A 10,378-nucleotide genomic window follows, 5' to 3' on the forward strand; every position below is an offset into this window, starting at 1 on the left:
CTCATACTGTCCCTGACCGTAAAGCAAAAAGATAATTGAACAATAAACTTCGGTGTCTCAACACTGTAGTGAACTCCGTTGTTGTTCCCCAAGATCACTTCTGCACGTAACCGGACAATATGTTTGGCGCCACACCGTATGTGGATGAGGACAGTTCTGGACAGAGACGCGGGCAGATCCAGAACAGTGGCACAGATAACTTAACCCAGTCTTTACAGTGGGTTACATTAGTAATATACATTTTTTGTTATTATGTTAAACAAACATTCTAAGTTTTTTCATAACAATATTTTGAGATCTAGGCCCATATCCACAAAGCATCTCAGAGTAGAAAATTGGTCATATAAGTGCTGAGAATAAAGACATTTTACATTTATGGGTATAAATTAAAGCTATGCATGAAGTCTCTAGTCCCACCTAGTCGGCAGATGTTTAGGACACCTCGTGAGCTGTCCTAAGTAGTTAAGAGTTAACAGCAGGTGTCTTGATAATACTATAGAATAATGCAGTGAGTCAGTGGTTCCTGCACCACATGTAAATGCTTTGGAGTAGTTAAAAATAATGTGTTCATATTTGATATAATAAATCCATAAATAATATATGTCTTGTGCTTTTGGCAATGATTTATGTATAATACTTATGTATAACAAGTGATACCATGTATGTCTCCAAAGCATTTTGTCTTCATTTTGGCAGATTAATTTATGCTAATTTCCCAAGATTAACTCAGGTTTTCGCCCAGTGGCTAAGGAGTTGGAGCTGTAGCAGGAGTTGGACCTGTGGCTGAAAGGTGGCTGGTTTATATCCCGGGCCGGGCGCTGGAAAAAACAGGAGGAATTGATCTGACCACTGGAGGGCTGCTGGGTTCACATCCTCAAAACAATCACCTTTCATTGATCAGAACTCTAGAGGTTCTTCTTCACTGAACCCAAAAATATATATAACTTTTAGTGGTTCCATATATTAAGGAAGTGATAGAAGCCTTTTTGGTTCTATAAGGAACCTTCTTTTCTAAGAGTGTAAAATAAACACGTTTTTCTTTTGATTATTTAATTATCTACATCATGTTATTTCAAGATATCCCTTTGGAGCGCAACATCACATTGTTAAAAAACAATCCTAAATTGGGCGTGGCTATAAATTAGGCAAATTGAAGGCATCTCGGGCATAATATGTGTTCGATGAAAATGAACATTGTATGCAACGTTGTAGGCAACATTATTGACAAGGGACTTGATGCCTACTATGCTAAAGCTATTTAGAGTTGTTAAACGGGTGTGAGGAGTGTGTTGATATAACGGGAATATTGTCAAAATTCTTATTGTGACAACGATCAGAATTGGTTAAAAAAATATGCATTCCATTATATTAGGCAATAATTAAGAGCAGGCAAAGTGGTCGTGTCATGAGAAAATTCTATCAAATGTGTTACATTGCAACGAGTACAGTCAGGGTGCCGTGGAGCCCCTGCAGTACCTCCACAGACCCCGGATTGAGAACCCCTGATTTAGCAGATGCTCTTATCCAGAGAGATTTACAGTAAGTGCATTCACCTTAAGATAGCTATTTATTTTGGAAATAAACGTAATAAATTATTCCTAAAATTGTTATCTCACCTCTTAGCTTTGGTGTCATGTCCCCCAGAGAGACTCATTTTAGAGGCAGGTCCCCCCTCCTCTCTCTCCCCAGAGAGACTCATTTTTAGAGCACTGTCCCCTAAACAGAGATCCAGCATGTTGGTTGTGGTTAACACAGTGACAACTAAACAGAGATCCAGCATGTTGGTTGTGGTTAACACAGTGACAACTAAACAGAGATCCAGCATGTTGGTTGTGGTTAACACAGTGACAACTAAACAGAGATCCAGCATGTTGGTTGTGGTTAACACAGTGACAACTAGACAGAGATCCAGCATGTTGGTTGTGGTTAACACAGTGACAACTAAACAGAGATCCAGCATGTTGGTTGTGGTTAACACAGTGACAACTAAACAGAGATCCAGCATGTTGGTTGTGGTCAACACAGTGACAACTAACAGAGATCCAGCATGTTGGTTGTGGTTAACACAGTGACAACTAAACGAGATCCAGCATGTTGGTTGTGGTTAACACAGTAACAACTAAACAGAGATCCAGCATGTTGGTTGTGGTTAACACAGTGACAACTAAACAGAGATCCAGCATGTTGGTTGTGGTAACACAGTGACAACTAAACAGAGATCCAGCATGTTGTTGTTGGTTAACACAGTGACAACTAAACAGAGATCCAGACATGTTGGTTGTGGTTAACACAGTGACAACTAAACAGTGATCCAGCATGTTGGTTAACACAGTGACAAGTAAACAGAGATCCAGCATGTTGGTTGTGGTTAACACAGTGACAACTAAACAGAGATCCAGCATGTTGGTTGTGGTTAACACAGTGACAACTAAACAGAGATCCAGCATGTTGGTTGTGGTTAACACAGTGACAACTAAACAGAGATCCAACATGTTGGTTGTGGTTAACACAGTGACAACTAAACAGAGATCCAGCATGTTGGTTGTGGTTAACACAGTGACAACTAAACAGAGATCCAGCATGTTGGTTGTGGTTAACACAGTGACAACTAAACAGAGATCCAGCATGTTGGTTGTGGTTAACACAGTGGCAACTAAACAGAGATCCAGCATGTTGGTTGTGGTTAACACAGTGACAACTAAACAGAGATCCAGCATGTTGGTTGTGGTTAACACAGTGACAACTAAACAGAGATCCAGCATGTTGGTTGTGGTTAACACAGTGACAACTAGTTCTTGACTGTCAATTGTTCTCATTTATTCATTATCTCTTGAGAAATAAAACATTTACTAACAGACATAGAAACAGTCAGGTGATTTAAAGCATCACATGAACATGTAGCTGTGACATTTCATCTCCATGGTAACTGTCAATAAAAATAATAAGTCACTGTTTGTTAAGGTAGTTATAGACAGAACAACAACAATAATAATAATAATAATAATAATAATAATAAGTAACTGTTTGTTAAGGTAGTTATAGACAGAACAACAACAATAATAATAATAATAATAATAATAATAATAATAAGTCACTGTTTGTTAAGGTAGTTATAGACAGTACAGCAACAATAACAATAATAATAATAATAATAACAATAATAATAATAATACACTGTTTGTTAAGGTAGTTATAGACAGTACAGCAACAATAATAATAATAATAATAATAATAATAATAATAAGTCACTGTTTGTTAAGGTAGTTATAGACAGAACAACAACAATAACAATAATAATAATAATAATAATAATAATAATAATAATAAGTCACTGTTTGTTAAGGTAGTTATAGACAGAACAACAACAATATTAATAATAATAAATAATAATAATAAGTCACCGTTTGTTAAGGTAGTTATAGACAGTACAGCAACAATAACAATAATAATAATAATAATAAGTCACTGTTTGTTAAGGTAGTTATAGACAGTACAGCAACAATAATAACAATAATAATAATAATAATAAGTCACTGTTTGTTAAGGTAGTTATAGACAGTACAGCAACAACAACAATAATAATAATAATAATAATAATAATAATAAGTCACTGTTTGTTAAGGTAGTTATAGACAGAACAACAACAATAATAATAATAATAATAATAATAATAATAATAATAAGTCACTGTTTGTTAAGGTAGTTATAGACAGTACAGCAACAATAATAATAATAATAATAATAATAATAACAAGTCACTGTTAAGGTAGTTATAGACAGCACAGCAATAATAATAATAATAACAATAATAATAATAATAATAATAAGTCACTGTTTGTTAAGGTAGTTATAGACAGAACAACAACAATAATAATAATAATAATAATAATAATAATAATAAGTCACTGTTTGTTAAGGTAGTTATAGACAGTACAGCAACAATAACAATAACAATAACAACAATAATAATAATAATAATAACAAGTCACTGTTTGTTAAGGTAGTTATAGACAGTACAGCAACACAAGGCCATGTCTCACACCTATTTGTATTCACTAACTGTAGGCTATTTATTGTCTTTCAATCTGTTCTTTTCTAAACGTATCTGAGAATATAGACAGAAGGGCTAAAAGGACATGATTGATCCGAGGAGGAAATTGTTGATCCATTCAGAAAGGTTTTATGCATCAAGTGAGAGATGTTATATTATGTAAAGTAGACTAGGTTATAATGTATAATAGCAGTTTGTTAGTGATATGCAGATCAAGGTCTATACCTCGGCTATAGACTACATATCATAGATGACCAGTCTAAACCTGTTCAGATCAACATAATGTTATAGTCCTACCAGTAGCAGGACAGAGAATGTACTGTATATAACCTAGATATCATAGATGACCAGTCTAAACCTGTTCAGATCAACATAATGTTATAGTCCTACCAGTAGCAGGACAGAGAATGTACTGTATATAACCTACATATCATAGATGACCAGTCTAAACCTGTTCAGATCAACATAATGTTATAGTCCTACCAGTAGCAGGACAGAGAATGTACTGTATATAACCTACATATCATAGATGACCAGTCTAAACCTGTTCAGATCAACATAATGTTATAGTCCTACCAGTAGCAGGACAGAGAATGTACTGTATATAACCTACATATCATAGATGACCAGTCTAAACCTGTTCAGATCAACATAATGTTATAGTCCTACCAGTAGCAGGACAGAGAATGTACTGTATATAACCTAGATATCATAGATGACCAGCCTAAACCTGTTCAGATCAACATAATGTTATAGTCCTACCAGTAGCAGGACAGAGAATGTACTGTATATAACCTACATATCATAGATGACCAGTCTAAATCTGTTCAGATCAACATAATGTTATAGTCCTACCAGTAGCAGGACAGAGAATGTACTGTATATAACCTACATATCATAGATGACCAGTCTAAAACCTGTTCAGATCAACATAATGTTATAGTCCTACCAGTAGCAGGACAGAGAATGTACTGTATATAACCTACATATTATAGATGACCAGTCTAAACCTGTTCAGATCAGTTCACAGAGAACATCAGGTTTGTCAGCATGATAAGTGATCATAGCCTTATAATAGTTTGTAGGTAGTCTAGACCAACAGTTCGAGAGTCTGCCCGTCTTTCCTACATACCAACACATCTATTCAATGTTACCGAGAAATATGTGCCACAGTTTCAACAGCCATTTTTTGTAACTGCGTAGACAACACACTTACTTTCACGTTCATATGAGGAAATCACAAAACTTCTGACAGTCACTGGTGCAACCGCCTGTTTTCTTGCAGATGAAGCAGCTTTCACAGGCAACTCATTCAACCAGCCTAAACAACAGTAAATACAAGATGTCAAATGGTCAAAAAGTGAATCTCAATAGAGCCATATACATTAGAGAGGGGTATATTGCTGCAGATGTTGGATCTTAATTTGAGCCAGTTTGCTACACCAGGAAAATAATCCTGCAGAAACAGGACATTTGAATTATTGTGTGGATTATAATTAATGAACAGTTTTAAAATGGAAAAGTGGAATTTATCATCTTCAGAAACCTTTTCTAAAGTTTAATTACACTCAAATACACTACAAGTTTAGTTTTTCTGCAACAGGGTGATCAAATTAAGATCCTACATCTGTACAGAGTTTATGTCTTTATCTGAAAAGGGCAGTTTGAGTTATGAGCAATAACATTGCAACTGTCAGCTGATGTAAACCTCTGTGATTGGATGTTATAGACCACCATATATATCCCCATGTACAATTATGTGTACAGATGTAGGATCTTAATTTGATCACCCCCCACTGCAGAATAACTTTCCAGCAATGCAGGAAATGTAAAACTTGTAGTGTATTAGAGGTTTAAAAAGGCTTCTGAAGTTTGTAATTTCCACTTAGAAATTTCAGACTTGAGTTTTCCTTACGAAAAATGTAGTAACCCCTACAAAAATTGACCACGTCCAGTCAGCTCCATTTTGTATGATTAAACTGACACCAAACTGTCTCAGTAGTAGTAGACTGTTAGGAGGGTTTTACTGTCCTTCACTATACTAACATTACACCAACCTGTCCTCAGTAGTAGTAGACTGTTAGGAGGGTTTTACTGTCATTCACTATACTAACATTACACCAACCTGTCTCAGTAGTAGTAGACTGTTTAGGAGGGTTTTACTGTCATTCACTATACTAACATTACACCAAACTGTCCTCAGTAGTAGTAGACTGTTAGGAGGGTTTTACTGTCATTCACTATACTAACATTACACCAACCTGTCTCAGTAGTAGTAGACTGTTAGGAGTGTTTACTGTCATTCACTATACTAACATTACACCAACCTGTCTCAGTAGTAGTAGACTGTTAGGAGTGTTTTACTGTCATTCACTATACTAACATTACACCAACCTGTCTCAGTAGTAGTAGACTGTTAGGAGGGTTTTACTGTCATTCACTATACTAACATTACATTTAATTTCTCTACACACTTTACAATAATCCCTGGCAGGATTCTCACCTTGAAACTTAATTTGCGATTTTTCTGTTCTGTTCTGTATATATCTGATGGGTGAGGCCTGAGCTGGAATGTGAAGCTAACTGAAGCTGTCTAGCTTAGAAAACCAGTATTATCAAGCCTGTATCATAGTATACCCCTCAGGCTACGTTCAGGTTTCAGCAAGAGGCAGGTATCAACATGCCGAGTCGTAGGCTACAACCTGGGTAGTATTCATAAGTTTACTCCACAGCCAACAGTTTTAAGATGTTAAATAAACATAAACCGTTTACTCTAAACGCTGTACAATGTGACCTAAACGGTTTCTGTTGCCAAACGTTTTTGCTACGGTGGGCACTAATGAATACACACAACCTGTTTTGAGGAAGTGTAAGTTGTTGTTAGTCTCTCGAACAATATTTATTAGTCTCTCTTTCACACAACATACCTCCTGAGTGAAAAGAGTTAACTGTAGATTATAAGGAGAAACATGTTTGTTTGTTGCTTGTTGTTTTTTAAGCCTGTTTTGAGAAGACAAGTCTATAGACCTATGATAGGGTACACTCTTAGAATAAAGGGTTCCAAACGGGTCCTCCGGCCGTCCCCATAGGAGAACGCTTTGGGTTCCAGGTAGAACCCTTCTGGCTTCCATGTAGAACCCTCTGTGGAAAGGGTTCTTCACGGAACCCAGAAGTGTTCTACCTAGTACCAAAAAAAGGGTTCTACAAGGGTTCTTCGATGGGGACAGCCAAGAACCCTTTTAGATTGTAGATAGTGTAGGAGCGATCACCCTGGGGCACACAGATGGGCACAGAACGAATTCACCCCACACATCTAATTTATATCGAAAACATTTTAAGGAGAGTAGGACTATTATAACACTGTCCACCAAAAATATCATCACTATATGTATACACATAACAATATCACCACTATATGATACACACAACAATACCATCAACTATATTATACACCAACAATATCATCACTATATTAATACACACAACAATATCATCAACTAATATTAATACACACAACAATATCATCAACTATATTAATACACACAACAATATCATCATCTATATTAATACACACAACAATACCATCAACTATATGAATACACACAACAATATCATCAACTATATTAATACACATAACAATATCATCAACTATATGAATACACATAACAATATCACCAACTATATTAATATACACACAATTGTCGTCTTACCTTTTGTCTCTCAATAGAAACAGAGTCTGAATGATCATTCGGTCGTCGAAAGTTGCTTTTGTTTGCTCTGCTCTTTACATATCTGGTTCTGCCTGTTCTCTCTCCGAGTCCCTCTCTCTTTACAGCTCTTACAATGAGCCTTGGCAAACATTCTACAACTGTCTGGAAGTCTATTGGAGGGATGGTGGTGTTCTATTGTGTTGAGACCTGGTGACTGAGACGGCCGTGGCATATTGTGAAACACCAGCAAGTTCAGCAGTCTTCATCACTGAAGCTCCTGCCAATCGTGCCCCAACAATCACCAATCGTTAAGCTCTTCCCGAGCAGGGTCACAGTCTCACCTGGTAGCAGCTCCTCTCTCTCCCCAGGGGTAACACCTCCTCTCTCCCCAGGGGTAGCAGCTCCTCTCTCTCCCCAGGGGTAGCAGCTCCTGTCTCCCCAGGAGTAGCAGCTCCTCTCTCCCCAGGGGTAGCAGCTCCTCTCTCCCCAGGGGTAGCAGCTCTTCTCTCCCCAGGGGTAGCAGCTCCTCTCTTACCCCAGGGGTAGCAGCTTCTCTCTCCCCAGGGGTAGCAGCTCCTCTCTCCCCAGGGGTAGCAGCTCCTCTCTTACCCCAGGGGTAGCAGCTTCTCTCTCCCCAGGGGTAGCAGCTTCTCTCTCCCCAGGGGTAGCAGCTCCTCTCTCCCCAGGGTTAGCAGCTTCTCTCTCCCCAGGGGTGGCAGCTTCTCTCTCCCCAGGGGTAGCAGCTCCTCTCCCTCCAGGGGTAGCAGCTTCTCTCTCCCCTAGGATGTGAAGACATTGGTGGCTTAGCCCATAGCCAGTAGGGGGGTCCGGGACGGAATTTCAACAGCTAAAACCATGAATACAACACCAGTGTATTGCCAAAAATCACTCAAGAACTTTAAACATAGACTCTGACCTGTCTAATGAGCTAAACTGATTAAAGAATCCCACAGCACCTAAACTCTCTCTCACTCTCACTCTCACTCTCACTCTCTCTCTCTCTCTCTCTCTCTCTCTCTCTCTCACACAGACTCACAAACAGTGCAGTAATTAGAACCCCTATAGCAGCTATTAGTAATACAGTCTACTGTACACTCCCCTCCTCTGCCTCTCTCCATCACTTTCTCTGTGTCGTCTGTTGCTGTCTCTGTGTCTTGTCTGGTGTCTCTCTCCATCATATCCTATTCTTCTGTTGATGTCTCTGTGTCTTGGCTGGTGTCTCTCTCCATCACCAGAATAATTCGTGAAGGTTAGGCCTACTACAATACAACATTCAAAACATGAAAACACAACTACATAACTAGCCTGTTCAACCTCTCTTTCATATCGTCTGAGATCGCTAAAGACTGGAAAGATGCCGCGGTCATCCCCCTCTTCAAAGGGGGTGACACTCTAGACCCAAACTGTTAAAGACCTATATCTATCCTACCCTGCCTTTCAAAAGTCTTCGAAAGACAAGTTAATAAACAGATCACCGACCATCTCGAATCCCACCGTACCTTCTCCGCTATGCAATCTGGTTTCAGAGCTGATCATGGGTGCACCTCAGCCACGCGCAAGGTCCTTAACGATATCATAACCGCCATTGATAAAAGACAGTACTGTGCAGCCGTATTCATCGACCTGGCCAAGGCTTTCGACTCTGGCAATCACCACATTCTTATCAGCAGACTCAACAGCCTTGGTTTCTCAAATGATTGCCTCTCCTGGTTCACCAACTACTTCTCTGATAGAGTTCTGTGTGTCAAATCGGAGGGCCTTGTTGTCCGGACCTCTGGCAGTCTCTATGGGGGTGCCACAGGGCTCAATTCTCGGGCCGATTCTTTTCTCTGTATACATCAATGATGTCGCTCTTGCTGCTGGTGAGTCTCTGATCCACCTCTACGCAGACGACACCATTCTATATACTTCTGGCCCTTCTTTGGACACTGTGTTAACTAACCTCCAGATGAGCTTCAATGCCACACAACACTCCTTCCGTGGCCTCCAACTGCTCTTAAATGCAAGTAAAAGTAAATGCATGCTCTTCAACCGATCGCTGCCTGCACCTGCCCGCCCATCAAGCATCACTACTCTGGATGGTTCTGACTTAGAAAATGTGGACAACTACAAATACTTATGTGTCTGGTTAGACTGTAAACTCTCCTTCCAGACTCACATTAAGCATCTCCAATCCAAAATTAAATCTAGAATCGGCGTCCTATTTCACAACAAAGCCTCCTTCACTCATGCTGCCAAACATACCCTTGTAAAACTGACTATCCTGCCAATCCTTGACTTCGGCTATGTCATTTACAAAATAGCCTCCAACACTCTACTCAGTAAATTGGATGTAATCTATCACAGTGCCATCCGTTTTGTCACCAAAGCCCGATATACCATCCATCCCTGCGACCTGTATGCTCTCGTTGGCTGGTCCTCGCTTCATATTCGTCGCTAAACCCACTGGCTCTAGGTCATCTATAAGCCTTTGCTAGGTAAAGCCACGCCTTATCTCAGCTCACTGGTCACAATAGCAACACCCGCCTGTAGAACGCGCTCCAGCAGGTATATCTCACTGGTCACCCCCAAAGCCAATTCCTCATTTGGCCACCTTTCCTTCCAGTTCCCTGCTGCC

The 10,378-nt window shown here is 39.2% G+C and overlaps 1 long non-coding RNA gene across 1 annotated transcript; it reads right to left on the reverse strand.

Moving 5' to 3' along the window:
* Positions 1 to 609: 609 nt before the first annotated feature.
* Positions 610 to 7,829, reverse strand: LOC115186617 (uncharacterized). Its single transcript, XR_003875802.1, has 3 exons — positions 7,762 to 7,829; positions 5,268 to 5,372; positions 610 to 1,716 (listed from the first exon to the last, which is right to left on the reverse strand). It is a non-coding gene; the product is annotated as an uncharacterized LOC115186617 (long non-coding RNA).
* Between the last annotated feature and the right edge of the window lie 2,549 nt (positions 7,830 to 10,378).

The sequence above is a fragment of the Salmo trutta genome, unplaced genomic scaffold (genome assembly GCF_901001165.1).
Source record: "Salmo trutta unplaced genomic scaffold, fSalTru1.1, whole genome shotgun sequence".
Classification (NCBI taxonomy): Eukaryota; Metazoa; Chordata; class Actinopteri; order Salmoniformes; family Salmonidae; genus Salmo; species Salmo trutta.